This window comes from Salmo salar, chromosome 03, assembly GCF_965601325.2.
Source record: "Salmo salar chromosome 03, fSalSal1, whole genome shotgun sequence".
Classification (NCBI taxonomy): Eukaryota; Metazoa; Chordata; class Actinopteri; order Salmoniformes; family Salmonidae; genus Salmo; species Salmo salar.
The window spans coordinates 45,414,678-45,430,717 of record NC_138293.1 but is presented as its reverse complement, the minus strand read 5'-3'; the positions used below and the strand labels follow the sequence as shown (position 1 = coordinate 45,430,717).

General features: G+C 43.9%; 1 protein-coding gene across 4 annotated transcripts in view; it reads left to right on the top strand.

The window, feature by feature from the left end:
* The window catches only part of LOC106600601 (rho GTPase-activating protein 12), a 140,834-nt gene that overhangs the window by 80,659 nt on the left and 44,135 nt on the right, over window positions 1-16,040 (top strand). The gene's annotated exons all lie outside the window — the stretch shown is intronic.

The following is a 16,040-nucleotide window of genomic DNA, read 5'->3' as shown; positions in this document are numbered from 1 at the left end:
GCACGGTGGCTAGGAAAAACTCCCTAGGAAAAACTCCCTAGAAAGGCCAAAAACCTAGGAAGAAACCTAGAGAGGAACCAGGCTATGAGGGGTGGCCAGTCCTCTTCTGGCTGTGCAGGGTGGATATTAAAACAGAACATGGTCAAAATGTTAAAATTTTAAAATGTTCATAAATGACCAGCATGGTCAAATAATAATAATCATAGTAGTTGTCGAGGGTGCAACAAGCACGTCCGGTAAACAGGTCAGGGTTCCATAGCCGCAGGCAGAACAGTTGAAACTGGAGCAGCAGCACGGCCAGGTGGACTGGGGACAGCAAGGAGTCATCATACCAGGTAGTCCTGAGGCATGGTCCTAGGGCTCAGGTCCTCCGAGAGAAAGACAGAAAGAGAGAAAGAGAGAATTAGAGAGAGCATATTTAAATACACACAGGACACCGGATAAGACAAGAGAAATACTCCAGATGTAACAGACTGACCCTAGCCCCCCGACACATAAACTACTGCAGCATAAATACTGGAGGCTGAGACAGGAGGGATCAGAAGACACTGTGGCCCCATCCGATGATACCCCCGGACAGGGCCAAACAGGCAGGATATAACCCCACCCACTTTGCCAAAGCACAGCCCCCACACCACTAGAGGGATGTCTCCAACCACCAACTTACCGTCCTAAGACAAGGCCGAGTATAGCCCACAACGATCTCCGCCATGGCACAACCCAAGGGGGGGGGGGGGGGGGGGGCGCCAACCCAGACAGGAAGACCACGTCAGTGACTCAACCCACTCAAGTGACGCACCCCTCCCATGGACGGCATGGAAGAACACCAGTAGGCCAGTGACTCAGCCTCTGTAAAAGGGTTAGAGGCAGAGAATCCCAGTGGAAAGAGGGGAACCGGCAAGGCAGAGACAGCAAGGGCGGTTCGTTGCTCCAGCCTTTCCGTTCACCTTCACACTCCTGGGCCAGACTATACTTAATCATAGGACCTACTGAAGAGATAAGTCTTCAGTAAAGACTTAAAGGTTGAGACTGAGTCTGCGTCTCTCACATTGGTAGGCAGACCATTCCATAAAAATGGAGCTCTATAGGAGAAAGCCCTACCTCCAGCCGTTTGCTTAGAAATTCTAGGGACAATTAGGAGGCCTGCGTCTTGTGACCGTAGCGTACGTGTAGGTATGTACGGCAGGACCAAATCGGAAAGATAGGTAGGAGCAAGCCCATGTAATGCTTTGTAGGTTAGCAGTAAAACCTTGAAATCAGCCCTTGCCTTAACAGGAAGCCAGTGTAGGGAGGCTAACACTGGAGTAATATGATCAAATTTTTTGGTTCTAGTCAGGATTCTAGCAGCCGTATTTAGCACTAACTGAAGTTTATTTAGTGCTTTATCCGGGTAGCCGGAAAGTAGAGCATTGCAGTAGTCCAGCCTAGAAGTAACAAAAGCATGGATTAATTTTTCTGCGTCATTTTTGGACAGAAAATTTCTGATTTTTGCAATGTTACGTAGATGGAAAAAAGCTGTCCTTGAAACAGTCTTGATATGTTCTTCAAAAGAGAGATCAGGGTCCAGAGTAACGCCGAGGTCCTTCACAGTTTTATTTGAGACGACTGTACAACCATCCAGATTAATTGTCAGATTCAACAGAAGATCTCTTTGTTTCTTGGGACCTAGAACAAGCATCTCTGTTTTGTCCGAGTTTAAAAGTAGAAAGTTTGCAGCCATCCACTTCTTTATGTCTGAAACACAGGCTTCTAGCGAGGGCAATTTTGGGGCTTCACCATGTTTCATTGAAATGTACAGCTGTGTGTCGTCTGCATAGCAGTGAAATTTAACATTATGTTTTCGAATGACATCCCCAAGAGGTAAAATATATAGTGAAAACAATAGTGGTCCTAAAACGGAACCTTGAGGAACACCGAAATTTACAATTGATTTGTCAGAGGACAAACCATTCACAGAGACAAACTGATATCTTTCCGACAGATAAGATCTAAACCAGGCCAGAACTTGTCCATGTAGACCAATTTGGGTTTCCAATCTCTCCAAAAGAATGTGGTGATCGATGGTATCAAAAGCGGCACTAAGATCTAGGAGCACGAGGACAGATGCAGAGCCTCGGTCTGACGTCATTAAAAGGTCATTTACCACCTTCACAAGTGCAGTCTCAGTGCTATGATGGGGTCTAAAACCAGACTGAAGCGTTTCGTATACATTGTTTGTCTTCAGGAAGGCAGTCAGTTGCTGTGCAACAGCTTTTTCTAAAATTTTGGAGAGGAATGGAAGATTCGATATAGGCCGATAGTTTTTTATAATTTCTGGATCAAGATTCGGCTTTTTCAAGAGAGGCTTTATTACTGCCACTTTTAGTGAGCTTGGTACACATCCGGTGGATAGAGAGCCATTTATTATGTTCAACATAGGAGGGCCAAGCACAGGAAGCAGCTCTTTCAGTAGTTTAGTTGGAATAGGGTCCAGTATGCAGCTTGAGGGTTTGGAGGCCATGATTATTTTCATCATTGCGTCAAGAGATATAGTACTAAAACACTTTAGTATCTCCCTTGATCCTAGGTCCTGGCAGAGTTGTGCAGACTCAGGACAATGGAGCTTTGGAGGAATACCCAGATTTAAAGAGGAGTCTGTAATTTGCTTTCTAATGATCATGATCTTTTCCTCAAAGAAGTTCATAAATTTATTACTGCTGAAGTGAAAGCCATCCTCCATTTGCGAAGGCTGCTTTTTAGTTAGCTTTGCGACAGTATCAAAAAGAAATTTCGGATTGTTCTTATTTTCCTCAATTAAGTTGGAAAAATAGGATGATCGAGCAGCAGTAAGGGCTCTTCGATACTGCACGGTACTGTCTTTCCAAGCTAGTCGGAAGACTTCCAGTTTGGTGTGGCGCCATAGGCCTACTGATTTGATTAGTGTTTACAATGGAGAAGTCAACTGCTGCTTTCAAAGCCCATGTTTAACACCTGCTTAATAATACCATATAAATATCATTAGCTTTTATAACCGTCAATCTTTTTATTTTTGTATCATATTTTGGACCAGAGTGAGGCTCTCTCTCCACTACCTAATGTTCCTGCAGTGAGGATTCAATATGGTTCAACACCTTAAAGCCCTCAAAGCTCATTACTAAGCTAAGGTCCCTGGGACTGAACACCTCCCTCTGCAACTGGGTCCTGGACATCCTGACAGGTTGCACCCAGATGGTGAGGATAGGCAACAGCACATCAGCCACGCTGACCCTCAACACGTGGGTCCCTCAGGGGGGTGTGTTTAGTCCCCTCCTGTACTCCTTGCTCACCCACGACTGTGTGGCTATGCACAACTTTAACACCACAATGAAGTTTGCTGACAACACAATGATGGTCGGACTGATCATCGACGGCAATGAGACTGCCTATGGGCAGGAGGACAGAGATTTGTCAGTGTGGTGCCAGGACATCAACCTCTCCCTCAACGACAGTAAGGCAAAGGAGCTTATCGTGGACTACAGGAAACGGAGTGCAGAGCACAATCTCATTCACAAAGACGGGGCTGTAGTAGAGTGGGTCGAGAGCTTCAAGTTCCTCGGTGTCCACATCACTAAGGATCTATCATGGTCCAAACATACTCCAACACAGTCGTGAAGAGGGCACGACAATGCTTCTTCCCCCTCAGGAGGCTCAGATCCTCAAAAAGTTGTACAGTTGCACCATCGAGAGCATCTAGATTGGCTGCATCACCACTTGGTATGGCAACTGCTTGGCATCCGACCGCAAGGCGCTACAGAGGATAGTGCGTACAGCCCAGTACATCACCGGGGCTAAGCTCCCTGCCATCCAGGACCTCTATACCAGGTGGTGTCAGAGGAAGGCCCAAAAAGTTGGCAAAGACTCCAGCATCCAAGCCATAGACTGTCCTCTCTGCTACCGCATGATAAGCAGTACCAATGCACCAAGTGTGGAACCAACAGAACCCTGAACAGTTTCTATCTCCAAGCCATAAGACGTATAAACAAGACTGCTAAATAGCTCATCAAATAGCTACCCAGACTATCTGCATTGACCCTTTTTTGCACTAATTCTTGCACTGACTCTTGCACTGACTCTATGCACACACACTGGAGTTACACACTCACACATACTTACACTGACACCCCAACACACACACACACACACACACACACACACACACACGGACATGCGCACACACATACTGGATATGCCTATACACACACTGCATACATTTTCACAATCACCGCATACGTTGCTACTAGTCACTTTAACCCTACCTACAGTTGAAGTCGGAAGTTTACATACACCTTAGCCAAATACATTTAAACTCTGTTTTTCACAATTCCTGACATTTAATCCTAGTAAAAATTCCCTGTCAAAGGTCAGTTAGGATCACCACTTTATTTTAAGAATGTTAAATGTCAGAATAATAGTAGAGAGAATGATTTATTTCAGCTTTTATTTCTTTCATCACATTCCCAGTGGGTCAGAAGTTTACATACACTGAATTAGTATATGGTAGCATTGCCTTTAAATTGTTTAACTTGGGTCAAACGTTTCAGGTAGCCTTCCACAAGCTTCCCACAATAAGTTGAGTGAATTTTGGCCCATTCCTCCTGACAGAGCTGGTGTAACTGAGTCAGGTTTGTAGGCCTCCTTACTCGCACACCCTTTTTCAGTTCTGCCCACAAATTTTCTGTAGGATTGAGGTCAGGGCTTTGTGATGGCCACTCCAATACCTTGACTTTGTTGTCATTAAGCCATTTTGCCACAACATTGGAAGTATACTTGGGGTTGTTGTCCATTTGGAAGACCCATTTGCGACCAAGCTTTAACTTCCTGACTGATGTCTTGAGATGTTGCTTCAATATATCCACATAATCTTTCATCCTCATGATGCCATCTATTTTGTGAAGTGCACCAGTCCCTCCTGCAGCAAAGCACCTCCACAACATGATGCTTCCACCCCCGTGCTTCGCGGTTGGGATGGTGTTCTTCGGCTTGCAAGCCTCCCCCTTTTTCCTCCAAACATAATGATGGTCATTATGGCCAAACAGTTCTATTTTTGTTTCATCAGACCAGGGGACATTTCTCCAAAAAGTACAGTCTTTGTCCCCATGTGCAGTTGCAAACCGTAGTCTAGATTTTTTTATGGTGGTTTTGGAGCAGTGGCTTCTTCCTTGCTGAGTGGCCTTTCAGGTTATGTCGATATAGGACTAGTTTTTACTGTGGATATAGATACTTTTGTTCTGGTTTCCTCCAGCATCTTCACAAGGTCCTTTGCTGCTGTTCTGGGATTGATTTGCACTTTTCGTACCAAAGTCCGTTCATCTCTAGGAGACACAACACGTCTCCTTCCTGAGCGGTATGACGGCTGCGTGGTCCCATGGTGTTTATACTTGCGTACTATTGTTTGTACAGATGAACGTGGTACCTTCAGGTATTTGGAAATTGCTTCCAAGGATGAACCAGACTTGTGGAGGTCTCCAATTTATTTTTCTGAGGTCTTGGCTGATTTCTTTTGATTTTCCCATGATGTCAAGCAAGGAGGCACTGAGTTTGAAGGTAGGCCTTGAAATACATCCACAGGTACACCTCCAATTGACTCAAATGATGTCAATTAGCCTAACAGAAGCTTCTAAAGCCATGACATAATTTTCTGGAATTTTCCAAGCTGATTAAAGGCACAGTCAACCTGGTGTATGTAATCTTCTAACCCACTGGAATTGTGATACAGTGAATTATAAGTGAACTAATCTGTCTGTAAACAATTGTTGGAAAAATGACTTGTGTCATGCACAAAGTAATGTCCTAACCGACTTGCCAAAACTATAGTTCGTTAACAAGGAATTTGTGGAGTGTTTGAAAATCAAGTTTTATTGACTCCAACCTGTATATATAAACTTCTGAATTCAACTGTAAATGTAAAGCACATAGCTACCTCAATTACCTCATACACCTGCTCATTGACTCGTTACTGGTACTCCCTGTATATAGTCATGTTATTTTCTACTCCTTATATATGTTATTTTTACTCGTTATTATTCGTTATTCACTGTGTCACTATTTAAATGTTCTTTTTTATCTCATCTTTAACTCTGCGTTGTTGAAAAAGGACCCGTAATTAAGCATTTCACTGTTAGTCTACACCTGTTGTCTACGAAGCATGTGACAAATATTTGATTTGATTTGATGCAGATAATCGCCAAAAAGCAGAAGTAGGCTACCAGTATGCAAATTAAGGCGCCAATGAGTGTCTCTCTCACGGTTCCTGATGTTCACCTAAAAGTTCTGTTCAAAAAAAGCATTCACTAGGCTACACTGACGAGTCACTTTAGCGGCCACTGGCAAGTCACGAAATGGGCTTTGAATCCTAGGAAAATACAAACAACATATTTGGTTTACTTGTCCCGATGCGATGCCATGGACATATAACTACATTGTGTGATTTTTATGGATAGCAAAGGGATATAGGATATAGACTTTATTTGGTCAGTTCAACACCTTTTTTAAACTAGTCAACACTTGCTGTTATGACGTGGGAAAAGTATGGAAAACACTGGCGCTTATGTACTTAGAGAAAACACTGACAACTTTTGCCCCGTGCCTATAGGGCTCTTTGGATGCTTTCAACAGGCTACATGCCTTTTATGATTATTTTAGATTGTCCTTATCAGTGAACAACATTTCATTGAATCGTTGGTCTTTATACCAGTTTCAAGTGCATATTCAAACAATCCAGAGTAGAAATCACAGCCTTGTACTAAATCTATCAACCCAGTGGCCAATCGGTGCTGAGTCAGAGCTAAGAAACATGGGATATCCCTTATTTCACTGCGGACCGATGCACAGACTAGTCTATTCATCCCGCGACCCTTGACCTTGTGTGGTCGTATTAACGCTGCAGCTTGACGGCTCTCATTCATTCACTCCACACTCCAGAGGATCTGCGTCCCAAATGGCACCCTATTCCATTTATAGTGCACTACCTTTGACGAGGGCCCTGGTTAAAAGTAGTGTTCTGTGTAGGGAATAGGTGCCATTTGTGACTCATGTCCTCTGGAGTGAGATTGATCTTCCTCATTATGACCATGGCAGTGAACCAGTGACACTAGCACTTGGCGCTGATGATGATGACGACTATGAGAATCTCATCATCTCACTCTAAGCCAGGGATGGGCACCTGGCGGACCAGGCCCGCGGCTCAATTTCCCCCAAAATATACAGTACCAGTGAAAAGTTTGGACACACCTACTCATTCAAGAGTTTTTCTTTATTTGTACTATTTTATACATTGTAGAATACTAGTAAGAATAAAGAAAGGTGTGTCCAAACTTTTGACTGGTACTGTATATATTTAGGAACTCAGTCGGGTTCTCAACTTACTGTTGAGAGTGGCATAGTAGAATACATAAGGTGCAATTTCCAGGAGCCGCCAAAAGTCTACGGCTGGCTCTGACTTCATGTGTGGTATGGATGTTGGTACGCAGACCCGTGAGCCACTGCGAGCCCTCATGATGAATACATTTTTTTTGTGGCCCCCATCCCCATCAAAGTTGCCCATCACTGCTCTAAGCTGTCAGAAAACTAGGCCTTTGTGATTGAAAGATAATACCAAGCCAAAACACTAAGGACTGACCCTTCTCAATCAAGCTGCAGACAGAAACAGTAACACTCAATCACAGAACTCAGCTCAGAAAGTGACTGGTCTGCTGTCTGATTGGTTTACTGTCAGGTCCCTCCTGGTCAAATCTCCTCACCCCTTCTTACCCATGACTGTCTGTGCATGACTCAATCTTAGATCACAGATTCTTCTGTTAGGCTTGCCTTCATTCTCCTCCTCTTCCTCTTGATCCTTTTGAGTCTTCTATGGTGCTACTGCACCACACAGTGTCCATTCTGTGCCTAGTTCGCCTCTGAGTACCAGCCCTAATCCTTTGGGACATTATCTGTGTTCAGAGGCACTGCAGTGTGAGAGTAGGTCAGTCTGCAGCGCAGCCTCTCCCTCTGTCACCAACAACTCAGTACTGGCTGGCTGATGTGGGTTAGCTTAGAAGCCCTAGTCGGACTCCCCTGAGAGAGTAATTGATCATCGCAGGCAGAGTTCCAATTTTAACCAGTCTGCCTGGGCCTTACTGCGTAGAGAGAGTCCCAGAAAACAGGCCAACTCTGTTGCTCCAGTTCCTCAGAATCTACAGTTAGTACACCTCTCTCTTTCGCTCGCTCGCTCTCTCTCTCTGACCCATTTCACACTCCTCTTCTCACTGTCTTAAACAGCATCATGTATCAACCTGTCCCCCTCTTCTGAAAGATTGAAGAAAAAAAAGTAAGAGAACATTTATCTCCTCAAGCAACAGAAAGATTTTTCTTTTAAAGCCACGTGTCCCTCCTCCCTATCCACAGGCACATGTTATAACAGCACACCCCCGCCTTTATTACATGAGGAGAGAGGAATGGTATGAGGAAGGGAACACACAACTATCACTGTATCCCAAATGGCACCCATATACTGTCCACTACTTTTGTCCACAGCCCTATGGGCCCTGTTCAAAGTAGTGCACTTTAGGGAATAGGGTACTATTGGGTTCCAGCTTAGGCCAAGTCAGATCCCACACAGCCAGCCAGTGACATGTCAAGACCTCACCTACTAAAACCTTTGAGGCAGGGAGAACAGGAATTTAGAAGGGAAAATATATTTGAATCAACATAAGATTGCAAGCCTGTTGGATTACAAGTAAATGACTTACAATAATTCATAACCAATAGTTGCCCCACCTCACCAAGGTGGACTAAAGCAACTCGACATCCTTAGCGGAGGCCCTTAGAACAGTAGGATAGTGTTGAGTACTGTGAGGAAATGCAGAGCACACCTCTGGTAACACCACAGCTATTTTAATGCCATATACCATTTATCAGCGGCTCATCAAACAAATGGGCGAGGAGAAAAACATCACCAGATGCTGCCTTTCACAAACAAATTGTGTTTTCTCCTCAGAGCGGCGTTAACGGTTTTATGAATGGCTGCCGTTTAGGTCCGCTGTCTATCTCACCACCGCACCGCCCTGCCAGCGGAGAAATGTGAAATTGAAAAAGGAGGGGAAAATCAACAAATTGAATAAAGAGGGAAGGAAGGAAGGAAGGCAGGCAGCGAGGCAGATGGGCTGTTAGCTGGTGTAGCTAGCTGGTCTTCCAGATGAGGCCAGGCGTTGGTTGGTTGGTTGGTTGGTTCTCAGGGCAGACTGAGGTTGTTTCTGAAATTGCACCCTATTTACTATATAGTGCACTACTTTTGAGCAGAGCCTACAGGGCCCAAAAGTAGTGCACGATAAAGGCAATAGGGTGCCATTTCACACACAGCTGGAATCTCCAGGGCCTGGCTCTGAGGAGAGAGGACTGAGAGGAGGAGAGGACTGTAGTCTGCAATTACTCCAATGACCACGCAAATACTGCAAGGTCAAATAGAGTCCCAAATGGCACCCAATTCTCTATGTAGTGCACTACTTTTAGTTGTTAGCGTGTTAGTTGTTAGTACAATAAAGCCCCTGACCAGTGACCACCATCATGCCATAGTTCTTTGGACATAGTCAAATGTCTCATTTGTCTTTAGCGACAGACCCTAAACTAACACAGAGTACCACTTGGCAATGCTCTTCAGGAGCATTCAATTCCTGAGTTGGCTATATAGGTCTAGGTCTGTATCGGCCACACAGCCCTGGAGAACACATTTAACTGGGCAAGAAATAGGCTAGCAAGGTATAAAATCAACATGTTTTTCATCAAAGTAGTCGGATCTGTTTTCATTTTATTCTGGAAGAATCAATTATATACTGTGCAAAACACCATTTTTTTTATTTATTTCTGTTCTCGCAATCAGGTGAGAATTTACACCAGAGCATATCCTATCCAGCAAATGCCCAGGCAGACAATCTAGCTAGTAGCTAGCACATGGAAGTGGTATTTAAGAAGAGTTGAATCCAGGACACCTGATCTGTTGACTTTTCCCAGGCGGCAGTATCCAGCAGGACTAGACACCACAATGGCCCCTCTCTCGCTCTACTACTGTGGTTGGGAGTAGGGCAGGCTGGTAGAGAGCTGATCCTCTCTCTCTCTCTCTCTCTCTCTCTCTTCCATCCTCTCCCTATGCCTCTTTCTCTCTTGCTCCCCTTCCTTCTTTCTTTTTCTCTCTCCCTCTGCGTTCTATCTCTCTTGACCTTGGTCTGAGTAGGAGGGAGGGCATGGCCACTACATGATGCTGATTATCAGGCTCTTGCCAAAACACAGGAGCAGCACCAAGGTTGAGACACTAGCGACAGAAAAAGAGGATGAGTCCCAAATGGCAACCTATCTCCTCTGGGACCTGATCAAAAGTAGTGCGCTAGGGAATAGGGCACCATTTGAGATGCAGCCAGAGACAGAGCAGTCACTGCGTCAGCGTCTCTCAACACTCTCTACTTCCTGTCCTTTTGCTGCTGCTGTCTCTCCTCCACCTTATCTCCTCTCCTCTCTGCTGACAGATACAATTGCTGGGTGATACATCAAGAGGATGTGGCTCTAAGGCTGGCCGCAGTTAGACAATAAATATTAAGCGTCCTACTGTCTATCCCACCACGCTACTCTCATTAATCTAGTCACAGTTTAGGATGCATCCCGAATGGCACTTTCTTCCCTATATAGTGCACTACTTTTGACCAGAGGATCTTGTGGTCAAAGGTAGTGCACTATATAGGGAATAAGGTGCCATTTGAGAGACAGATTGCAGAGGAAAAAGTATACACTAGGCTATGGCCTTGAAGGATGGGCTTTTTTTCGATCAGGGATAGAATGTGAAATGGATAGCGTCGGCAGCCAGGCAGGCATAGAAAAGGTTTGTTGAAGTGCAATTCTGACAGACTTGATTTGATTCATAGTTATTCATGCGTGTTGAGAATCTCAACTGTCCTTGGAAAACCGTTATCTTTCCATTCAGAATTTCTGTCATTTAAATCCCAACTGCCAAACATGTATTTCTGGTTGGCAACACTGAACAAAAACACCCCTCAAAACCAGTTGAGCAAGACCAATGTATTGACTCAGTTTTCTGTGGGATGCAGCGAACACAGAATGTAGGTGAACTAAACACATTATGCCATATACGGTGTCTGTGTACTCTAAGCAGAGGCACAAAGACAGTGCTGCTATAGATAAGAAGAAATCAAAGCTCTGTGTCAGTGGGGAGTAGGATATCAGTCAGTTCCTGAGCTCTCACACACACTATACACACACATAGTATACACACACAACCTTTAGCCAAGTAGACTCTCACACATTCTCTGTCAATACCACTCTCTCCTTCTCCCTCCCTCTTTCCGTTTCTCTGACAGACATTGTCCCACTCATGCCAGCTCTATTTAAAGAGAGAATACGGACAGCACAGTCACAGCAGCTCCAAATATAATGTGACTCTGAGCTGCTCTAATCGTTGATCCCTGTCATTCTGACGTGTCATAGTGTGCCATATCATGCTGGCTCTGCTCTCCTGCACAGTGGTGTTTGGCCTTTCAGGCAGCACATGTTGCTGTGTTATTGTTAGCTGTACTCCTCCCAACTGGTGAGTAACGCCCGTAATCTTGAGTCAGCCTAGATTCCTTTTAGTTGAACTAATCTTCCTTTAGGGGTTACTGTGTTTAGTAGACTGTTTGGGTTTCCTGTATTATTCTTTTTTTGTGCACCTGGCACATTGTGCATGGGTGAAATTAAGTTGAATTGAGAGGTTTTGTGAAGCACCAATACTATGTCCTCAATCTTGTGTAATTATTTAGATAATGTGATAATTTATGCACACAGGACTCTCCAGTTCCTGTCATATTTTCAGTCTTAGGTCAGGACCCATGAGCACCAACATGTGAAGTTCATAGGAGAATATTAAATTGACGGTCAAATTAAAGCAAAGTCAATTTTTTCATGTTTTATTGAGACATATAAACACTTTTCAACCATTTTAAGCAAAGACTTTGATTTATTAGAAAACATCTACAGTACCAGAAAACATCTACAGTACCAGAAAACATCTACAGTACCAGAAAAAGTCTTCGAAGGTATTAGAAATACTTCAAAACACAATAATGTTGAAGTAAAGACAGCAACTAATATTAACAGTTATACTGTATCTAGTTTAGGATATGTTTTTCTTCCTTCTGTAAGTTTAAGAAACATTGCCTTGTGCCTTGTAATTCCATTACCAAAAACCCACATATTTTTCAGATTTCTCTCCCTCATGAAATCCACATATCTTTCACCATAGTTTCTAATTTCTCTCCCTCACAAAGGTAAGAAGTAAAGGTAGACCTACACTACATGATCAAAAGTATGTGGACAACTGCTCGTGAAACATTACATTCCAAAATCATGGTCATTAATATAGAGTTGGTCCTCCATTGCTGCTATTACAGCCTCCACTCTTCTGGGAAGGCTTTCCACTAGATGTTGGTGCTTGCTTCCATTCAGCCATGAGCATTAGTGCGGTTGGCACTGATGTTTGGCGATTAGGCCTGACTCACAGTCGGCGTTCCAATTCATCCCAAAGGTGTTCGATGGAGTTGAGATCAGGGCTTTGTGCAGTCCAGTCAAGTTTTTCCACACCGATCTCGACAAACCATTTCTTTATGGACCTCGCTTTGTGCATGGGGGCATTGTCATGCTGAAACAGGAAAGGGAATTCCCAAAACTATTTCAACAAAGTTGGAAGCACAGAATCATCTAGAATGTCATTGTATGCTGTGGCATTAAGATTTCCCTTCACTGGATCTAAGGGGCCTGGCCTGAACCATAAAAAACAGCCCAGAGCATTATTCCTCCTCTACCAAACTTTACAGTTGGCACTATGCATTGGGGCAGGTAACACATCCTGGCATCCGCCAAACCCAGATGGTGAAGCCTGATTCATCACTCCAGAGAATGCGTTTCCACTGCTCCAGGGTCCAATGGCAGCGAGCTTTACACCATTTCAGCCGATGCTTGGCATTGCAGATGGTGATCTTAGGCTTGTGTGTGGCTGCTCGACCATGGAAACACATTTCATGAAGCTCCCGACGAACAGTTCTTGTGCTGATGTTGCTTCCAGAGGAAGTTTGGAACTCGATAGTGAGCGTTGCAATCGAGGACAGACGATTTTTACATGCTATGAGCTTCAGCACTCGGTGGTCCCATTCTGTGAGCTTGTGTGGCCTACCACTTTGCGGCTGAGCCGTTGTTGCTCCTAGAGGTTTCCACAACAATAACAGCACTCACAGTTGACCGGTGCAGGTCTAGCAGGGCAGAAATTTGTCTTGTTGGAAAGGTGGCATCCTAAGACGGTGCCACATTGAAAGTCACTGAGCTCTCCAGTAAGTCCATTCTACTGCCAATGTATGTCTATGGAGATGGCATGGCTGTGTGCTGAATTTTATACACCTGTTGGTAATGGGTGTGGCTGAAATAGCCAAATCCACTAATTTGAAGAATGTCCACATATTTTTGTATATATAGTTTATCAATGAATTAGTGTTTTTACTGATAACAATTTTGTTTGTCAGTTAAGTGATTAAAACTCAAAATGTTGTTACAATATTGGTAACAGAATTTATGAAAAATTGGTAACAGAACTTCTGCTGATAACTGTTTTGTTTTTCTTTCTGGTGGTCAAAGCAAGAGGGTGAAAAGTCTGGTCCCCCCCCCCCAATAAAAAATGAATGTCACCTCTCCCAGCTCTTACTGACTCCTACCCATGAGCCCCCTCTCTTTCCATTTACTGTAACCAGCATCCTCACCCACTGAGCACTGACCGACACCGGACATCCATGGTCATTGAAAAATTGTTTCAATTTGTCATTCATATTCATAATTAAGCATTTCTGTGTAGTACAGATCAGGGACACATGATGAAATTCCGTTACCACAATTCTGTTACTGGCTGTAAATCCACTTCACGTACTGTAGTTTAGTGTATATTGTTAAAAGTAGTCCTAGTTTATTTTACCTTTATTTAACTAGGCAAGTCAGTTAAGAACAAATTCTTATTTTCAATGACGGCCTATGAACAGTGGGTTAACTGCCTTGTTCAGGGGCAGAACGACATATTTTTACCTTGTCAGCTCGGGGATTTGATCTTGCAACCTTTCGGTTACTAGTTCAACGCTCTAACCACTAGGCTACCTGCCATGGTGGCATCCTTTTGCATGGAGTCGTATGGTTTGTTAAACTGTGGAATAGCTGTTCCAGCTGGTACTGTAGCTATTTGCCTTGTCTTTGAAGAGTCCTTTAAAGAGCAACTGAACACAAAAACTAACCTCTTGTTGAAAACGGCCAATGTGGCATTGATATTAGTCCGAAAATTGACGATCATTTTTGTAATAAAATCTGTATATTCCACAGAAAATTATGAATGAGGTCCTCACGACTTACATGAGGTTTGGAACAACGACTGCGCTGATTGGGCTCTATCCAAACGTAGCCTCCAGACAGTGAGACAGACCTGTCCCATTACGCAGTGCCTCGGACTTGGACTTGTTTATAGAAGACGTCGCCAGTGTTCTGTTGAAAGAACACTTGGCTCTAAGCCCTTGATGGAGTGGCCACTTGTTGATGTGTTTGATAGTGATCACTCCAGTCTGCCACTGTTTTGGGAGAAAGGAGAATTGAGACGATGTGCACTTGCACCCCAACTGTCACTTGTCACTATTCCAACATTCTAAACCCATTCGTGAGCATCTTATGTCCCGCCGCGACCTATTTTGAAACATGATTCACTATGAAACACTGCCAGGCAGATGCACACTCTTGGTAATAGATAGTAAGAATAATAAGGCACCGAAGCGCACACGTTGCCACTCGCTAGGGACTTGATAAGCTGACTTAGCTAAATCAGTTCAATGTGCCTGCTAGCTACTACTAGCTATCTTCATTAGCAAACACAGAGATGGAACTTAGCTAGCTAGCTAGTGATTTTGGGCACTGATAAACAGCGTGTAGTTTATTTATGATATGTTGACAGCTTGCTGATGATGAAGTTGTAGACATGTTCTCAGAAAACAGTCCTGAGCGCAGCCAGCAGCAGCGGGCTCGATACTGTCTGCAGTGCACTGACTAGGCTAGTTTTTCATGCAATTTGATTTACTTGAAAAATACTGTACCAAACACCTTAACTAGATGTAATATTGTGCTACTAAGAAAAAACATCTACATTTAATTACAGATTTCTTGATTTATCTTAGATTAATTCAGACTATTTTTAGGAAGTGATATTGGTTATGTTGTTGCTACCGTGACTCAAGAGGGACAAACAACAGTAACTGCCAGGGTGCAATATGCGAACATAGCACACCAACATCGAACCACAACCCCAAGCCAAATCTTGTTTTTCTTAATGAGCAGCAGAAAAACATATGTGGAGTCAGTGCATTCAGCCCCCCTTTAATGACAACGTATGATGTTGTCCTGAAGAACAAGCCTCTTGTGTCATGCCCTGGTCCAGTCGTGACTCACTCTTTTCCGTTGCCCACTCTTTCTTCTATAACCTCATCGTTCCGTCTGGTCTATGAGGAACCATTGTTGTCTGTCTGCGACATGAATGCCTGCTCCCAGGCTGTTCATAACACACACTCAATCATGTTATCTCTTCTCCTTATTCCATGTGTCTCTATGCAATAATCAACCGTCTCTCTAGCCTATAGTATTACTTTTCTTCATCCACTAAACTGGCTGCAGAGTGGCTCCTTTCCTCACTCCTTGTCGATCTATGCTTGTGTCGTTCCCTGACACTGTATCTCAGCCTGGCAATGTAATATCTAATGTCCAGGTTTCAATGTTAGACTCTGCCTGTGGTTGTAGTTGTCTTTGGTACGCAGATCCATTCTACAGGCCCACTATCCCCGGTCGGTTACGCACCTACCGACACTGTCGTCAGAATCCAGTGGCATTGGACTTGGGTCCCCTACCCACCCATGCAGTACAGGCCATCATGCATGAGGGCCAATAATAGGTATTTTCATGAGACTGTGTAATGACGGGTGTTGGGTTCCCACAGTACT